We start from the raw sequence: 17,684 nt of genomic DNA on the forward strand, positions 1-17,684 counted from the left end.
CAGCCAGCCGGTGCGGCTGCCTCCATGGCTGCTCCAGCAGCCGCTCGAATGGCTGTCTCTAGGACCAGCTGCTTGGGCTGCCCTGAGGTCAGCCACAAAGATAGCTGCAGCTACGGAAGTCATTGAGGTTCCAGAAAGCCACAGAATCCGTGACCTTGGTGTCAGACTCACAGCCTTAACTATAAGATACAGAAGAGGACAACACCTTAATTGTTCAGCCTTGTGGGCACCCTATATGGAAATAAGTGCATTATAACATTTCAGATGTCGAGGGCAAAATCTGTCCCCCTGAAAACAAGTCAGCTATACTATTAATAATGCTTGGAATGTGGTGAGCCCTGTAGTATGTGCTATAGACAAGGCAGGCAGTACAAAGGCTCATGTCAGTTGCATAACTTGAGGAGAGTTTGGATGTCTAGTTGTTGATGTGTGAGCTGCTGTCTGATTCTCAGACCGAGACAAAACTTATCTCATCCCACAACCTGGAAAAATTTCAAAGGGATAATATCGTGGTGAGTCCAAATTCACACCAGTTTAGAGACAATCTTTTGAAACTCCCAGCTCTTGCATAGCAAACACTGAAATGCAGATCCCTGACTTGTCAGAGTATATAACGGGAATTCAGGTGACTGATGCCATACAGTTGCAGACGCATTCTCTTTCTAAAAGATAGCCTCCTGTATTGCCATTCCTGACTCTTCCTTTGACCTCCTTGTGGTGGTGAGCAGGAAAGATGGGACCACTGAGTTTGTTATTGCAAAAGGTGAATCTGAAGATCTCACACCCATGTCTCCATCCACCGCCCTTAATTAGTCCCTTTTTTCCTACGTAAGCCTTAGTTTGCCAGTAATGATGTCTGTCTACCCCCCAGATTGGTCAAGGAGTCTGTTTTTTCTGGCTCTGAAGAGAATCTGAGACACTTGGTGAGTACTAGCAAATCTTACAGTGAATGGTCACATGAATGCCAATAAGGAAGAAGCTGTGTCTAAAATGGGTAGGTTAAGTGCCGATCAGTTTGTCTTGCAACTACTAACTTCTACAATGTGCTGAAGGTCTCAGAGGGTTACACAAGTCGTGGTAGAAATGCGTCCTTTAATTGGGAACCCAAAATGTTGAGATAAACTCACAATATGTGGAATATGTACTTGATAATGCTATTTTCCAGTAAATCCCCATCCTTTCACAATCTTGACAATGACCAGCTCGGCTGAGTTCTCCTAGGGGACAAGGTCTATCTGGGGCAGGAAAGTTGATGAATTAATTTAAAAAAAAAATCCTCAGCTTTGTTGGGGAATGCATCCAAGATGCAAAGAAGCTAGAAACTGAGCATAAATTTCAGAAGGGACTGGCTAATTATGGTGACAGCCTCCACCTTTTGTGGAATCTTCTCACAATTACTCTTGGGTGTTCCCTAGATTAAATGAGTTTGTTAAATACATGAAACAGAACTACAAATCTTATTCTAGGAACCCTAAAATTCTTCTAGGCAGGCAGTCTGGGAGAGATGAAGACCTTAATGAGTCTGACTCCTCCTTTTTTCTTCTGTTTGTTTCTTGTGGGGAAAATAGTTCCCCTTTTTCTATGAAAATGCCTTTCGTCTTCCAGTAGAAGAAAATTGCAAGCTGGGCCCCATATTTCTAGAAGTTGTGCACTTAGATTTATACAAGAACAATGCACATGCTTAAATGCTCAGAATTGTCTCCCCCGTTAGGGGGAACTTTTGGAAGTTTGGAAGTTTACCCTTCTTGTTAGGGAAGAGAGTGGGAGACTCTCTGGTGCATCTGTGACCAGCAGCCTGCCGGGTGTGAATCGAGGCTCCACAAATGAATGAGATATCATGAGTGTGCTGTGTTCTCAGATACAAATGAGAGCAAACACTGCTCCACAAGAAACACTTTTACTGTGATGCATACAAGAAATGAGCCAACCAAGAAGACTAATTTATACAACAGTCAGAATTAGCTGATTTTATCATTTATTAAAAACTAAGATGATTTGGAACCATCAAGGAACCATTAAATTGTACAATAGCTGCCTTGTGACCATACGGTATTTTCATTTTTTTCACTTTTGTCTCCTTGACTCCCATTGTAATGTGTTATAGCAAATTAGGCTCTAAGTTTTGTGGGGCAGAGATCATGGAGCAGAGGCCAGGCCTACCTGTGCGTTTAATTGTTCAGTGCCTAATACAATGGGACCTTGGTCCTGACTGAAGTTCCTAGGCACTACCACGACTAATCAATCCACCTCATATGTACAGTACAGTACTGTATCTACTAGTGTATGTTCTTAACAACAGTGAATGGATGGGGAAAAAACCCCAGATATTTAGACTCGAGTGGATTCTATACCAGATTTTAACAAATAATATATGTCTAATCTCTAAATATTATGATTTTAATAAGGCAGAAAAGCTACAAGGAATTTAATTTTGAATTTATTTAAGTATCTCATTTCTTTCAGGGAATTTTAAAGACATTTTTAAACACTGTATATTTTAGCTAATGTACTGAAAGGAAGTTACCTCTACGGTGGGAGCTGGTTACCATTAAGCAGTAGCAAACTAAACTGTTCCCATTTATTGTGACATAATTTTTTTTCCTGTCAGTAGTTTTCAGTGCAGTGGAGGGTGGCAGTAATATCTGTTACACCTGGAGGGCGGAAAACTCATTTACCATATATGTCTCAGGCAGGAATTGAACTCAGATCTCAAAAACAAAACCAAAAAAAGGCACTTAAATTACTGTGCCACCTATCAATTTATCTTGAATAGCAAAAAATGCACTACTTTCCTACATGTAGGTTAATGTTAGTGGAAAGAGATTATAACAGCACAAAAATTTAGGTAGACTATATATGTCTATATTTATATATAATATGTATATTATACATGTATATGGTATTCTTCAGTCATTTTGGGAGACATAGTTTTGTTGCCATGCATAGCAGGGACTGAAAGAGTTGTGCAGACTTACAGGGAAGGGAATATTTCACAGGAAGAGCCCACTCACCAGTTTAAGGGGTGACATCTGTAGATTCTGAATTATCCAGGTCTCAGCTGAATTTATGGTAACTCCAACATTGGCCTTGTAACAGGAAAAGTAAACGGGGGACATTAAGTGCTATGTTAGAGACACAGATGATCCTTTGCAGGGGGAGGAGCGGAAGAACTCCACAAAAGATTAAACAATATCAAACCATTTTAAAATAGCTTATTGCATTGCTGCTGATGAATTGAAATGCTAATTGTAGATAATAGAATGCAACACATGTGCATCCTTATATCTTGGGCTAACTTAGAATAAAATGTCTCCTTATATCAATTACTGTATACTAGTAAAAATCCCTACTGTTTTTGTTTTGTTTTGCTTCCTAAAACCCCCTGCTGCTGTTGATTACACCTAGATCTGCTACTGATTGCAACTGTTAAAAGGCAAAGATAGTGTGGATGGTTGCTGAATCATTTAATTGTAGAACTAATAAGATGTTTTCTCTGGGACATAACAGAACTGACTGTATTAATATGTAAACTGTCCACAAAAACTCCCATTGCTTTTTAAATTTTTTGTAGATGTGAATCAAGTACTTTCAAGCTTAATGTGGCATGTCAGGCACAAGTTTCTTTTTTAAACAGTACTCCTTGGTGTGGTTGAAAGGAAGAGGTGAGGGTGGAGGGGAGGGACCTGAGAGAACATGTAGAAGAGAATTTTCTATGAATAAAATACCATCAATGGAATGTTAAGGTTGTGATTATAGCGGCACAACATTTCAGAAAATTCGGAGTTAAAGGAAAACTGGTTAAAATTCATAGTGTGTATTAAAAACAAAATTCCTTACCTATTATTATTTCTTCAGATTACTAAAGCTAAAAACTTGAAAAATCTATTTTGCTTTCCACCATTAATACTGATGCATCTGTCAGTTTGGGTGATTCTAATGTTTCACTTCCTGGCTTTCATTAACTAGCACAACACAGTGGAATGACTTCCAGTGGAATGCTTAAAAATCATCATATTTACAGTGTATTGCTTTGGGGGCTTCTAAAGTCTTATTTTAATCAAATGTTAATATGGGGAGGAGCCTAGGTCAACCTGACATTATTCTATCAAGGTTTCCACAATAATTTAAAATCTTTCTTATGTGTAGGTGTTTTCATAATGTCTTCTGTTCCATAATCGTAAAACACATATGTAGAAATACTACATGTATCTCTCAGGTTATGGTAAAAACACATTATTAAGTATAAATCAACAATAGACAGTTCAACTTATTTTCTCATATTTAATTTTTTCACAGTTTTAATTATTTAATGATTTTTTGTTTTAAGAGCACATGTAATAATGCATAATGCTATGTGCAACTGTAGAAAAAATGAAGTTACTTAGTATAGTATTATTTGCCAAATAGCATGTCACTTTGCCTAGTGTCGTGTGCTCACATAATGAAAGATGGTAGTCTCCCTCATCTGTCCATCAGCCCTCCTCTTCAGGTTATACCATTAACTTGCCAAGGCCCAAATGTGGAAAGCAGTGTGTGACAAAGACCTAAAATGACAGCGAGAGAAAGGAAAGTTCAAATTCTAAGTGTCTTAAGTTATTCTTCCTATAACCTCAGTTTCCATGATTCTTTATTACTGACGAAAATAACTTTCAATAGTAAGAGTGAGGGGACACCAGATGTGTGTGGAACTTCTGGACTGAAATGAGTGATGTCCCTCAAAATGAGATATGTTTAAGAGGTAGTATGTATGCCTTTCTGAGGATTTAGACGTGTTTGAAACTGATACCTATGAGACAGGACATCCAGAAGAGCTTTGCTCCGCTACAGATTCTCACCAGTTAACTCAGAATTTTCAGATAAGAAAAATGATAGTTGGAGCTCTCATTTCTTTGTGTTTTTTAATTCCAATTGTTCCTAACCAATAACTGAATTCTGAGTATCCTAAAGTTATTAATTACATCTACATTGTTGCTATTACTTTTATGACTAGAAATGAATGCCTGCATTTTTTTCTTTAGGCCATGTGAATACCCATGGCAGGAGCAAAGCTTTCAGTTAGATTTATCAAGGTGCAAAAAAAATTAAGAGATACCACTATAAAAGTAGGAAATATAGCACCTGTTTTGCTGACTGTCAGCCTTGCACTGAAGATTTCAAGGGATAAAAAAATGCAGTACTTGACTTATGCTCTTGGGACTTAATGCTGAAAGGATACAGCTCTCTGAATTGGAGACTGAACCTCAATATGAACTTAGCTTCCCCCAAAATTTGTCCAGGTTCTGGTTTAAAAAAAAAAATTCCAGTAGGTGGTCAGTTTAGGTCCCCACTTTACATGAGGAGTTGCGAGAGGAAAATAGGTTAGTTCAGGAGAACAGAGGAATGTTCCTAATCCCCTGAAAATTTGAAAAGGGGCTAGTTAACCCCATTCCTGGGTCTTCCTTAAAGGCAATTGGCTAAATTAATTCCAGGGTCAGTTCCCTGAGTCAGTGAGGCAAAGGAAGTTTGTAGAATAATCCAAACATGGCCCCCACAGAATTCAGCTGTCGTTTGTCTTTGAGCACTTCCCATTCAGATCAAGATCTGACTACATTACATCAGTTGATCTATAAAGAATGATATGTAAGTCAGTAAAGCTTTGTCTAAGGTAGCCTATAGAAAATGTTAGTTTTCTCAATGTACAGAGTTAAGCCTAGCCTTTAATGCCACGTTAATTTAGTTTTGTGAGTATATTCCCTATGCTTTTTTATATAAAAAAAAATCTTCTCATGGAATAATTCAAACAATAGAAAAGGTAAGGTATTATTATGACCTAATAAGTACATAACAATACCTATTTTGAAAAAGGTACTGTGTGGTAGAGAGTAAAAAGGAATAGAAGTGTGTGAGCAAAGACTGGCAGAAATAAGGAGGGTCGTGGAGGATTCATCTTACCCCTTGCTCTCCTCTGAAGGGAAATGAGGGTACACATGAGTAGAAGAGGCCTCAAGTCTTCTGACTGCAGTCCCTTTCCCTACAGGCTATTTGAGTCCACCAGCTATCTCTTGAGTCCCTTACTTGTGTTTTTCTCTGGGAGCTGGGGCCTCTCACCTGCATTACAACCTGCCACAAGTTGCAACCAAACCGGGGACTCTGCTTCTTACTATATAATTCCTTATTAACCTAAAACCAAGCCTCCAACATGCTGTGAGGAAAGTAAAAAAGCCTGCTGGATGTCCTTACCCTGAGGGAAAACTTCCTGATCCTAAAAATTTGTGATCTGGTCAGATACACAGCATCTTGGAAATGCAGTGCAAACTATAACTCCATTAAAGGGCAGCAACGGAAGGGTGGCTGCTACTACGTGACCAGAAAGGATTTACATACAGTGATGGAACCCCCTTAGAGCTAATGAACTCCCTTTCCCTCCCACAGCTTGGCCAAAGGTTGGCAAGCAGAGGTGGGAAACCTCTCCTCTCCCCTTCCCTGCCTAGGCATAATTCCACAAGTGGTTTGGATTAAGTGTAGACAGGGAAGGCTCCAGACCAGCTGAACCTCAGATTTCCATGCAGGTGCTGAGGAGCCCCATTTAAAGTGTGTGTGTGCGGGGGGGGGGGGGGGGGGGCGGGGTCGGAGAGATGGCAAAGATAATAGGCAACAGGTTTAAAACAAACAACGCACAGTCAACCTGTGGAACTCTTTGCCAGAGGATGTTGTGAAGGCCAAGACTATAACAGGGTTAAAAAAAGAACTGGATAAGTTCATGGAGGATAGGTCCATCAATGGCTATTAGCCAGGATGGGCAGGGATGGTGTCCCTAAAGTCTCTGTTTGCCAGAAGCTGGGAATGAGCAACAGGAGATGGATCACTTGATGATTACCCGTTCTGTTCATTCCCTCTGGGGCACCTGGCATTAGCCACTGTCAGAAGACCAGATACTGGGCTAGATGGCCCTTTGGTCTGACCCAGTATGGGTGTTCTTGTATTCTGGGAGTGGCTGGCTCATTACAGAAGCAGCTTTGCCTCTCCTGAAATTGACACTTCCTCATCTATTGTTGGGAGTGGACTACTGATCAAATTGGCCCTGTCCATACTGGTTCTCCACTTGTGAGGAAACTCCCTTCTCTTCATGTATCGGTATATTTATGTCTGCATCTGTAATTTTCACTCCATGCATCTGAAGAAGTGTGGTTTTTACCCACAAAAGCTTATGCTCAAATAAATCTGTTAGTCTTTAAGGTGCCACCGGGCTCCTTGTTGTTTTTGTGGATACAGACTAACATGGCTACCCCCTGATACTTATATTCTTAGTTTTGCTCCCCTTCACTTCCCCTCTCAGGCACCCCACCCCAAGCAGCCTGACCCTTCTGGCCTGTGAGCACCTACACCCGTCATCTCCATCCAAATTTGAGTGAGTGGCATTGTGACCTGGTGCGCGGGGTCACAGCACCCCGAGGGCTTAGCCTGGCCAAAAAGTGGTTAGGCTGATGACTGGATGGCCCTTCAGCTCAGAACCTTGTGTCTCCAGGTGTTGCCTGTCCCCTGCCAGCGCAATCAAATCCAGGCTCCTTTCTTCCCAGCCCACCTAGACGGGGGCGAGATACATTTTAAAAATCAGATTTCCTTTCCCATGTTACTAACTTTTAAAAGATAATTTGTTTTTCACCATTTAATCTTTATACCTTCTTGATTTACATTTGACTTTGCCGATGAAAATAGATGCCACTTTTATGGTTTTATGGTCAGTTTATAATCCATTTCACACTCTGATTCTACTACATAAGCAGGAGGCTGCAGTGTTTGGCTTCAAATACCAGGGAAGGTAAATTCTCTTTAAAATAAATGTTTTCATTTTTTTAAATTTCAGGGAAATATTGAGTTTTATAAAAACTCTTAATCACTTTCCTCCAAAAACAAAATTTGGGGCCTCAGTTGAGAGAGACACTGCATTTAACCTGTAGAGGTGCCAGTGTACCTAAAGTAGCAATGTACTTCTCCATTTTTGCCTCTTTTCTCTCTAGTTAAATTCTAGAATTAAACTATAAGATAGAATAACGTCTAACTTACACTAACAGCATTGTGAGGCGTTAGAGAAAAAACAGCATCATGTGCACAGATAATGAAGTGATGGTGGTGTGTGTGTGTGTGTGTGTGTGTGTTGTGTACATATGCTACAGATTTAGAAATTAGTTCTGGAGGAGAAGAGCTAATCTGAACTTCAGATAGTTGTGATATTTTTCTGGAGCATACTGTACATGCAGTAAAAATAATGTTTAAAAAGTATAAAACATTAGTTACAATACATATTCATTTATTCCCTACAAATTTCAGTTTTAGCATTACAAAGTTTACCAAGGGACTATAATATCTTGTGGAATAAAGGGTCAAATTGTTTGCTTTGTATTATAGTGGCTTCTTAGTCCCTTTGACTAATTATCCAAATTCATTGTTCTTTGATTAACAGGGAGAATAGGAGAAAACTATTCTGTTGTTTCTGAGAAGCACGCTATAGGAGGAAAAGTCTGCTGATCACAGAACTATTACTTTTGTTCTTCTGTTCCTGCCTTCCTTTACTTTCTGCAAAGACTAAGGTATTGTTGTACTCCTTATTTTAATTTAATATACTATAACATAATATTCAGGTGGCGTAGGAGTTGGCTTTCCTCTTCAGTCTAAATTGGTGTTATTTTCTTAAACTTGTTTTTTTCAGAGTTCAATTTTATCATGCTTTAAATAAGGAATGATGAGAATATGGGATAATATATTTTAGGGGTCCAGAGAAAATAGATTTAACCTTTTACGGTGTGACAAGTGAGTCTGGAGATGGCTTTCTGGGATTCCATGTAGGGTTCTCAAAGACATCCAGAGAAAGTGGGTTCTGGTTACAAGTAAAAGGATATGTTTTCTAAATGCAAATGGTGAACATGCATCCTGAACTCTGAAAGTCCAGCTGCTGTTCTTTTTGACTTTGACATAACTAAATTTCATTTTACTGATGTGAACCAGAATAAAATGAATCTTGGAATATGTATGCGTATACTGTGTGTACAATAATATGTATATGTGTGTGTGAGGAAACAAATGCAAACTGTAAAGAGGAGCAATAATAGTCAACCCTAGGTCCTCCTTTCCCATTCCCAAACATGAAAAACCAGATGATCATATTGACAATCACCTATTTGCTGTTGAACTCTTCTAGTGTACCAATGTTTGCATGAGGTGTTTACTTGTATACTAAGATCAAATAGTCAACATTAGCTTTTTGTTGCAGTTTTCAGAAAGGCCAAACTGAAGCTCACCAACTCATGGGAAACAACGGCAGTCCCTTTGTGCTTTTGCAGAGTATTCTTTACTTAATCCCCTATCACCACCTATTCCATTTCTTTGGCTTGTCATGAACAGCTCTATCAGAATAAAACCCAATACTCCTAACAAGAAAGCAGGTTTGTAGGGGGAAAAAAGTCACAAAAGTTCTTGACAGAAATAGTTCCCTTATTTAATTTACTAGCAGGCAAGTGTGCATGTCAAAAAACACACTTGTTTGCTGTGAGGTATGTGATAGCTGATCAGTAAAGAAACTTAATTGCTGCTCAGGGTTTAGGTCACTGTTCATTCATTCATTTATTCCTGGAGCTATGAACTATTCATATGTTGCCACAGTATGTTACTTACACAAGACTGATGGTGAAGGAAATAAGAGCTTAGATGCCTCACAGATATAGACATTGGGGGATTAACATGTCTACTTCATTAATATATATGTGCATACATTAATGTTGGAGTATTGAAGCTGTTTCCAATAAGATCAAAATAGTTATCTCTCTCAAGGTCTTCTGTAGCCATTAAAAATATTTTAAAAATTGGCATTAGCTTTGTCAGTTTCTTACTAGTTTGACTTTTCTCTGTTTCTTTTATTTTGTCAGTGAGGCTAAAAGTGCAGACAAAACCTCCCCTTTATTCTGATGCCCAGTTTTCCCTAGTAGGTCTTTCCTATCCATTTGCTTGCTGTCACTGAGCATATATGATTCTCTGTGGAGTGGCAGGCATGCATACTATGAGTGATGTTTCTGGCAGCGTTCCCCTGTACATGGTACTAGGCCTGACTTTCAGAAGTGCTAAGCATCCATAGTGCACATTTACTTTATCTGGAGATATGGGTGCTGAGCACTCTTGAAAATGAGGTCCCCCATGCCTAATTTCAACTAGCCTAGGAAATGAAGTCGTAATTTCTTAGGGTTCTGGAGACTATGGATCTGTTACTTGAAAATAGGTCCCCCTATATGACAGCGCACCCTCCTCCACACCGGACTGCATTGCCACTGCTATCTTTTTAATTAATGATCTAGCACTCTGGCCCTGCAAAAGTCGGTTTTGATACTGTTAAACACTTCAGTGCCAATCTTTATTCGAGCTCTTTAAAATATATTTAGAATGTGTAAACCACTTTGATATATAGAAGCATGCACCCTAATGAGATTACATTAAGTATCCTAATAAGATCAAGGCTTGAAATTATGCTTTTCCGGATTTGGGTGATATAAATTAATTTTGCTTTAAACCAGTGTCTGTGTTCTAGTTCAGTTTAGATATTGGTTTCAGATATTCTCATTGCAATTTATTTGGGCATCTCCTTAAATAAAAATCTGCTCTCAATTGTGCTATTAACTTTTCCTCTCATTCCAAGACACTGAAGCTACAGATTATCTAGGCATTGTCGTAATTATTAAACTAACAGGTAAATTATGAAGAGAAAAACAGTGGCGGATCACCGAACCCTGCTGATGCTGGTCTTTCACTTCTCATTTGAGTCTAACATAATATATAAAATTAATACAGTATTATCAATTTAGATTCCTTGTGAACAGAAATCCTCATCACAAAACCATCATACAGAGAAAGTGATTTCTCTTCAGGAAGTATCTAGAAGTATGTTTGAACCTAAAATATACTAGAGACTTCTAGGACAGCCTAAATTAATTGTCATTCCTAGTAACTGAATGGTTGTGGCTGAAGTGTTGGGTGGGGAAGTTCATGTACAGTAATACTTCAATAATACACATATGGTCATTCTTTTTAGTCCATTTTACCCATTAGTCATTTTTGATTATTATTTTTCTGACAACTGTTGCACAGATTCAGAGTTTAAGGCCAGAGGGACTGCCAGATCATCTAGTCTGACCTCCTGCATTTTTTACCACCCAGCACCTGCATGCTAAACGCAACAGCTGAAACTAGACCAAAGTATTACAGACCACAGAATACTTATTATGTATCACAGGCACAGGGAATATAACTATAGACTGTTTCCATGGTATTCAGTGATACATTTTGATATAGACCGTTATTACACGATATACAACAAATTTGTGTGTATACATATTTATGTGTGTGTATTAGGGCTGCCAAGCGATTAAAAAAATGAATCATGATTAATCGCACTGTTAATAATAGAATATCATTTATTTAAATATTTTTGGATGTTTTCTACATTTTCAAATATATTAATTTCAATAACACAGAATACAAAGTGTACAGTGCTCACTTTATATTTTTTTTTATTAGAAGTATTTGCACTGTAAAAAAACAAAAGAAATAGTATTTTTCAATTCACCTAATACAAGTACTGTAATGCAATCTGTTTATCATGAAATTTGAATGTACAAATGTAGAATTATGTACAAAAAACTGCATTCAGAAATAAAACAATGTAAAATTTTAGAGCCTGCAAGTCTACTCAGTCCTACTTCTTGTTCAGCCAATCGCTCAGACAAAGATGTTTGCTTACTTTTGCAGGAGATAATGCTGCCCACTTCCTGTTTACAATGTCACCTGAAAGCGAGAACAGGCATTCTAAAGCCACTGTTGTAGCCAGTGTCACAAGATACTTACGTGCCGGATGCGGTAAAGATTCACATGTCCCTTCATGCTTCAACCATTCTTTCAGGGGACATGCATCCATACTGATGATAGGTTTTGCTCGATAACAATCCAAAGCAGTGCGGACCGACACATGTTCATTTTCATTATCTGATTCAGATGCCACCAGAAGAAGGTTGATTTTCTTTTTTTGGTGGTTCAGGTTCTGTAGTTTCCACATCAGTGTTTTGCTCTTTTAAGACTTCTGAAAGCATGCTCCCCACCTCGTCCCTCTCAGATTTTTGAAGGCATTTCAGATTCTTAAACCTTGGGTCAAGTGCTGTAGCTATCTTTAGAAATCTCACACTGGTACCTTCTTTGTGTTTTGTCAGATCTGCAGCGAAAATGTTGTTAAAATGAACAAGATGTGCTGAGTCATCTTCGGAGACTACTATAGCATGAAATATATGACAGAATGTGGGTAAAACAGAGCAGGGGACATACTGTTCTCCCCCAAGAAGTTCAGTCACAAATTTAATTAACGCATTATTTTTTTAACGAGCATCATCAGCATGAAAGAACGTCGTCTGGAATGGTGGCCGAAGCATGAAGGGGCATACGAATGTTTAGCATATCTGGCACATAAATACTACATAAATGCTGGCTACAAAAGCGTCTGTTCTCACTTTCTGGTGACATTGTTTACATTTACAGGAGATAATGCTGCCCTCTTCTTATTTACAAACTTGTTTGTCTTAGCGATTGACTGAATAAGAAGTAGGACCGAGTGAACTTGTAGCCTCTGAAGTTTTACATTCTTTTGTTTTTGAGTGCAGTTATGTAACCAAAAAAAAAAAAATCTGCATTTGTAAGTTGCACTTTCACGATAAAGAGATTGCACTATAATACTAGTATGAGGTGAACTGAAAAATACTATCTTTTGTTTATCATTTTTACTGTGCAAATATTTGTAATAATAAATATTTGATTTCAAATACAACACAGAATACAATATATATGAAAATGTAGAAAAACATCCAAAATATTTAATACATTTCAATTGGTATTCTATCTTTTAACAGTGCTATTAAAACTCCGATTAATCACAGTTAATATTTTTGAGTTAATCGTGTGTTAACTGCGATTAATTAGTGTGTGTGTATGTATGTGTGTGTGTGTGTGTGTGTGTGTGTATATATATATATTTTATGTGTATATATATATATTTATCTGTGTGTGTGTATATATGTGTGTGTATATATATATGTGTATATATATATATATCAAATTATATGCTTATAATTACTTACTCATGTTTTTCATTTGTGTGTGTGTGTTAGTAGAGCACACACCCCTATCAATCTGATATGGAAGATGACATCCCAAGGGAACTGTCCAAATTTCCTCAACTTTAGCAGTATGTATTGATTATTCACAATAGTATGGGTAATTATTATTATTTATTTGTATTACTATAGTACCTAGGAGCCCCAGTCATGGACCAGAATCTCAGTTGCTAGGTGCTATATAAACACAGAACAAAAACATGATCCCTGCCACAAAGTACGTACAATCCAAGTAGAAGGCAAGAGACAAAAGATTACACACACACACACACACACACACACACACACACGTACAAGGAAACAATGAAACAGTATTGATCAGCATGTTAGGCAGTGATATCAGTGCACCAGTAGCCTAAGCATTGTTAAGTTTTAGGGTCAGTCAGTATACGAGTAAAATAGTTATCTTTTTGCTTTAATTTTTAAAATAGTAATGTTCTGCTTTCTCCTCTTTAAGCTGACTATTGGGGACATTTAATGCATGCTTCCTTAATAAAATTGTTCTCCTCTCTTAACTATTACAAGTTCAGACATTTTTTGCTTAGGACTCTTTAAAGTATGCTGTATTTTGGATAATTAACAGTAACCACAATATGTACATCTGACAAATACGAGGGGTTGGTTATAACATTTTTATTTGGAAAGTGCTCACCTCCTCACTCAGAAGCAGCCTTTGCCCAAGGCCCACTGAGGTTTGCTAATTTTGCTGTTCATCAAAAACATAATTATCTTGATGAAAAAAAATTCCAAAAGGGGCTCATCAGAACTGTTAGGAAGGAGCCAAAGGTATGGGGTGGTTTTTTTTTTTGTTTTTTGTTTTTTTGTTTTTTACTAGAATCTAATGCATAACTGCCCATACTAACTTAACTTAAATTTGTGGTGAATTTAGCATGATGAACTTGACAACATTTTAGGAAGTGAAATTTGGATGGTGTAATGACCTAAAGAGGTTGTTCTAGTTAGGCATTCAGATACCACAGTGATATAGTTGTATAAAAACTGGTAAGTGTTGATTCATTACACTTAACAATTTTCAGATATCAATCCACCCTATCCAACTACACTGCAGATTTTTACTTCGGCGGTTTCCTTAACTTAAGAAAAAACAGTGCATTCTGCTTGCCTGTCTGGCATGCAACAGTGCACACAGTGTAAAATCAATCTTGTACCTATATTTCTCCAGAGTGCCAAGCATAGACTGTGTCAATTTTTTTACTGCTTTGTGTGCTTAAAACCTTCATACCAAGCTTTGGAGCAAAAGTAGTAATGACCTCAAAACTTAATTTTCCAATATTCAGTTTACACTGTAACACAAAAAATTCCCTTCATTTTGTCTCCCATTTTTCTCCCCTCCTGAATATCACTTAATTAGTTTACATTAAAACTTTTTGTATGTTATACATTTTTTCTTTTAAAAAGTTGTACATTTTTCCTTTATACAAGAAATATTTTAATTAATGCTTTTTCATTATAAGAGGCCTTATGGCTTTATAAACATATTAAAAATTTCAGTGCAGAGAGACAGATATAAAGTTTAAATATTTATGAAAATATAAAAAGTAACTTAAAAATAATATGTTTTGACTTGGAAACTTCTGGCCAAAAATCCCTTTTGGGAAAAGAGGAGAATATATAGTCAGTTTTAATATTTTTAATGCTTTTCACTTTGTATTTTATAGATTACATAAAGACTTTTTATATTAATATATATTCAAGATTTGGAATTTATAGTTTTTTCTCATTTACCACATTTTATTTGTCCTTAGACATTTTCATGGTCTTCTGAATTTACAGAACCATAGCAATTGTGCAAGCAGATGGAGACACCTGTTCTTTGAGTGCTTGTTCATGTCAATTCCATTCTAGGTTGTGTGTGTGCCCATGTGCACAATCGTTGGAGACTTTTACCTTAGCGATATCAGTAGGGTCGGCTGCTCCGCCCGCTTGAGTGCCACGCTCAGTATATCAGGCACTGCCGACCTTATGCCCTCTCAGTTCCTTCTTACTGCCCTTGACAGTTGGTCGGAGTGCCTCGTCTTCCATTAACGCAAGAGCGTTAGCGTTAGCAATTCTTTCAGACCCATTGTTCTGTCTCCTTTATAGTTAGTTGTTAGGGACTTAACTTAATGGTTAAACTAAGTGTTAGATAATAGTTTTAGTATTTAGAGTCCCAACTGGACTTCGCCGAGGAATGGGGCATGCCGGAAGTTCCCCGAACTTTAAGCCATGTTCATCGTGTACCCGGCCAATGCGCATTAGTGACGCCCCCCCTCCCCCCACGATAGTTGTTTGAAGTGTCTGGGGGAATCACACAGAAAAGACAAGTGAAGGATCTGCAAAAACTTTCACCCTCGAACTCAAAAGGAGCGGGATATCCACTTGAGAACATAAAAACTGCCATACTGTGTCAGACCAAAAGTCCATCTAGCCCAGTATCCTGTCTTCCAACAGTGGCCAATGCCAGGTGCCCCATAGAGAATGAAGAGAACAGGTAATCATCAAGTGATCTATCCCCTGTCGTCCATTCCCAGCTTCTGGCAGACAGAGGCTAGGGATAACATCCCTGCCCATCCTGGCTAGTAGCCATAGATAGACCTATCCTCCATGAATTTATCTAGCTCTTTTTTGAACCCTGTTATAGTCTTGGCCTTCACAACATGAAGAGTTCTGGCAAAGAGTTCCACAGGTTGACTGTGCGTTGTGTGAAAAAATACTTCCTTTTGTTTGTTTTCAACCTGCTGCCTATTAATTTCATTTGTTGACCCCTAGTTTTTGTGTTATGAGAAGGAGTAAAATAACACTTCCTTATTCACTTTCTCCACACCAGTCATGATTTTATAGACCTCAATCATATCCTTACCATAGTCGTCTCTTTTCAAAGCTGAAAAGTCCCAGTATTATTATTCTCTCCTCATACAGAATCTGTTTCATACCCCTAATCATTTTGTTGCTCTTTTCTAAACCTTTTCCAATTCCAGTATATCTTTTTTGAGATGGGGTGACCACATCTGCAAGCAGTATTCAAGATGTGGGAATATCAGGGATTTATAGAGAGGCAATATGATATTTTCTGTCTTCTTATCTATCCCTTTCTTAATGATGCCCAACATTCTTTTCACTTTTTGGACTGCTGCTGCACATTGAGTGTATGTTTGCAGAGAGCTATCCACAATGACTGCAAAATCTCTTTCTTGAGTGGTAACAAATAATTTAGACCCCATCATTTTATATGTATAGCTTTGTCCTGTGTCAGAGTCCTCCCGATCAGACTCCACACCTAGTGCTTTGGCTTCGGCACGGAGTGCACCACCGGCACTGGAGCCTTCCTGGCACTGATCCCCCTTGCCAGTGCCCAAGAAGCGGCTGAAGTCCAAGGGCCTGTCAGCACTGCAAGACAAGGGGGCTTTGGGCAAAGGCCACGTGCCCACCCCAGAGCTACAAGGGGGTACCGCTGTGTTTGGACCCCCTAGCCGAGCCAGGGGGTCTGCCTCTGACTCCTGGGAGCCCAGGGGATCCCAGCCCCTCGTAAGGCCATGTGTGTCCGAGGTGGCCCCAGTGGCCAAGGACCAAGTAGACCGGCAGTGGACCCAGTTAAGGCCCAGACCTCTAAGGGCAAGCTGGTTATGGGACCTCCCTCTAAAGCAACAGAGCATCCCCAGTCCCCAGACTGCAGGCTTCGATCTCCGTCACCACGGCCTAGGACCCCGGCGCCGCAGTGTCAGTCTCCGATTAGAAGACCTAGGTCCCAAACCAAGGTCACCATCTACAAGGCATGTGATGCCTGAGTCATGATGCCAATCCATGTGCCTGTGTTACTGCCAGGTCTCCCACCAGAGATTACCTCAGCGCAGATCCCAATTGCCTAGTCAGTCCCCCTGGTGTTGATCGCCCTCGGTGCGGGATCGTTCCTGGTCGCGGCACCGGTCTCTAACTCCCTGGTACTGTTCTTCAGGCAGGTGCCGTTCCTTTCCCTTTCCTTACCGGTCGCTGACGAGGGTCAGCTGACAGACTCCGTTATCTACGTCTCCGTCCTGGTCACCGGAAGGGCAGTGGTCCACGTCTAAGGCAGAGTTCAGTCCCTCACCTAGGTGAGGTGAATCGCCAGCAGCCTGTCCCACTGTTCCTCTCAGGCCACCTCGGACCAACTGCTTCCAGCCCAGCCGGCACCGCAGGAGCATTGCAGTAGGCCCTGACGTCGAAGGTGCTGTCCTCCGGCCCACAAGGTGAAGCCGTCCATCCCCCTGTGGTGCTGTCAGCTGTGTTGTCTCTTGACTAGGCAGTGGCAGGCCCCTCGCAAGTGAGCACCCCCAATCCCGATGACTTGAAAGATCACCAGGCCCTGCTCCAAAGGGTGGCTTCTAACCTGAACTTGGAGGTCAAGGAGCTAGTGAAGGAGTCTGGTGATCTCTTCAACATCACACCCTCCTCCACACCTGCCCAGGTCGCATTGCCTGTTCACCCAGGGATCCTAAAAATTGCCAAGTCTGTGTGGCAGACCCCCTCTTC

The 17,684-nt window shown here is 39.5% G+C and overlaps 1 protein-coding gene across 1 annotated transcript in view; it reads left to right on the plus strand.

Annotated features, from left to right (window-relative positions):
- The window catches only part of TBC1D5 (TBC1 domain family member 5), a 469,719-nt gene that overhangs the window by 148,567 nt on the left and 303,468 nt on the right, over positions 1-17,684 (plus strand). Inside the window, exon 3 of the mRNA XM_074945686.1 lies at positions 8,441-8,567. The gene's annotated coding sequence lies outside the window, so the exon portion shown is untranslated. The remainder of the gene's footprint in view (positions 1-8,440; positions 8,568-17,684) is intronic.

Source organism: Natator depressus, chromosome 2 (assembly GCF_965152275.1).
Source record: "Natator depressus isolate rNatDep1 chromosome 2, rNatDep2.hap1, whole genome shotgun sequence".
NCBI lineage: Eukaryota > Metazoa > Chordata > Testudines > Cheloniidae > Natator > Natator depressus.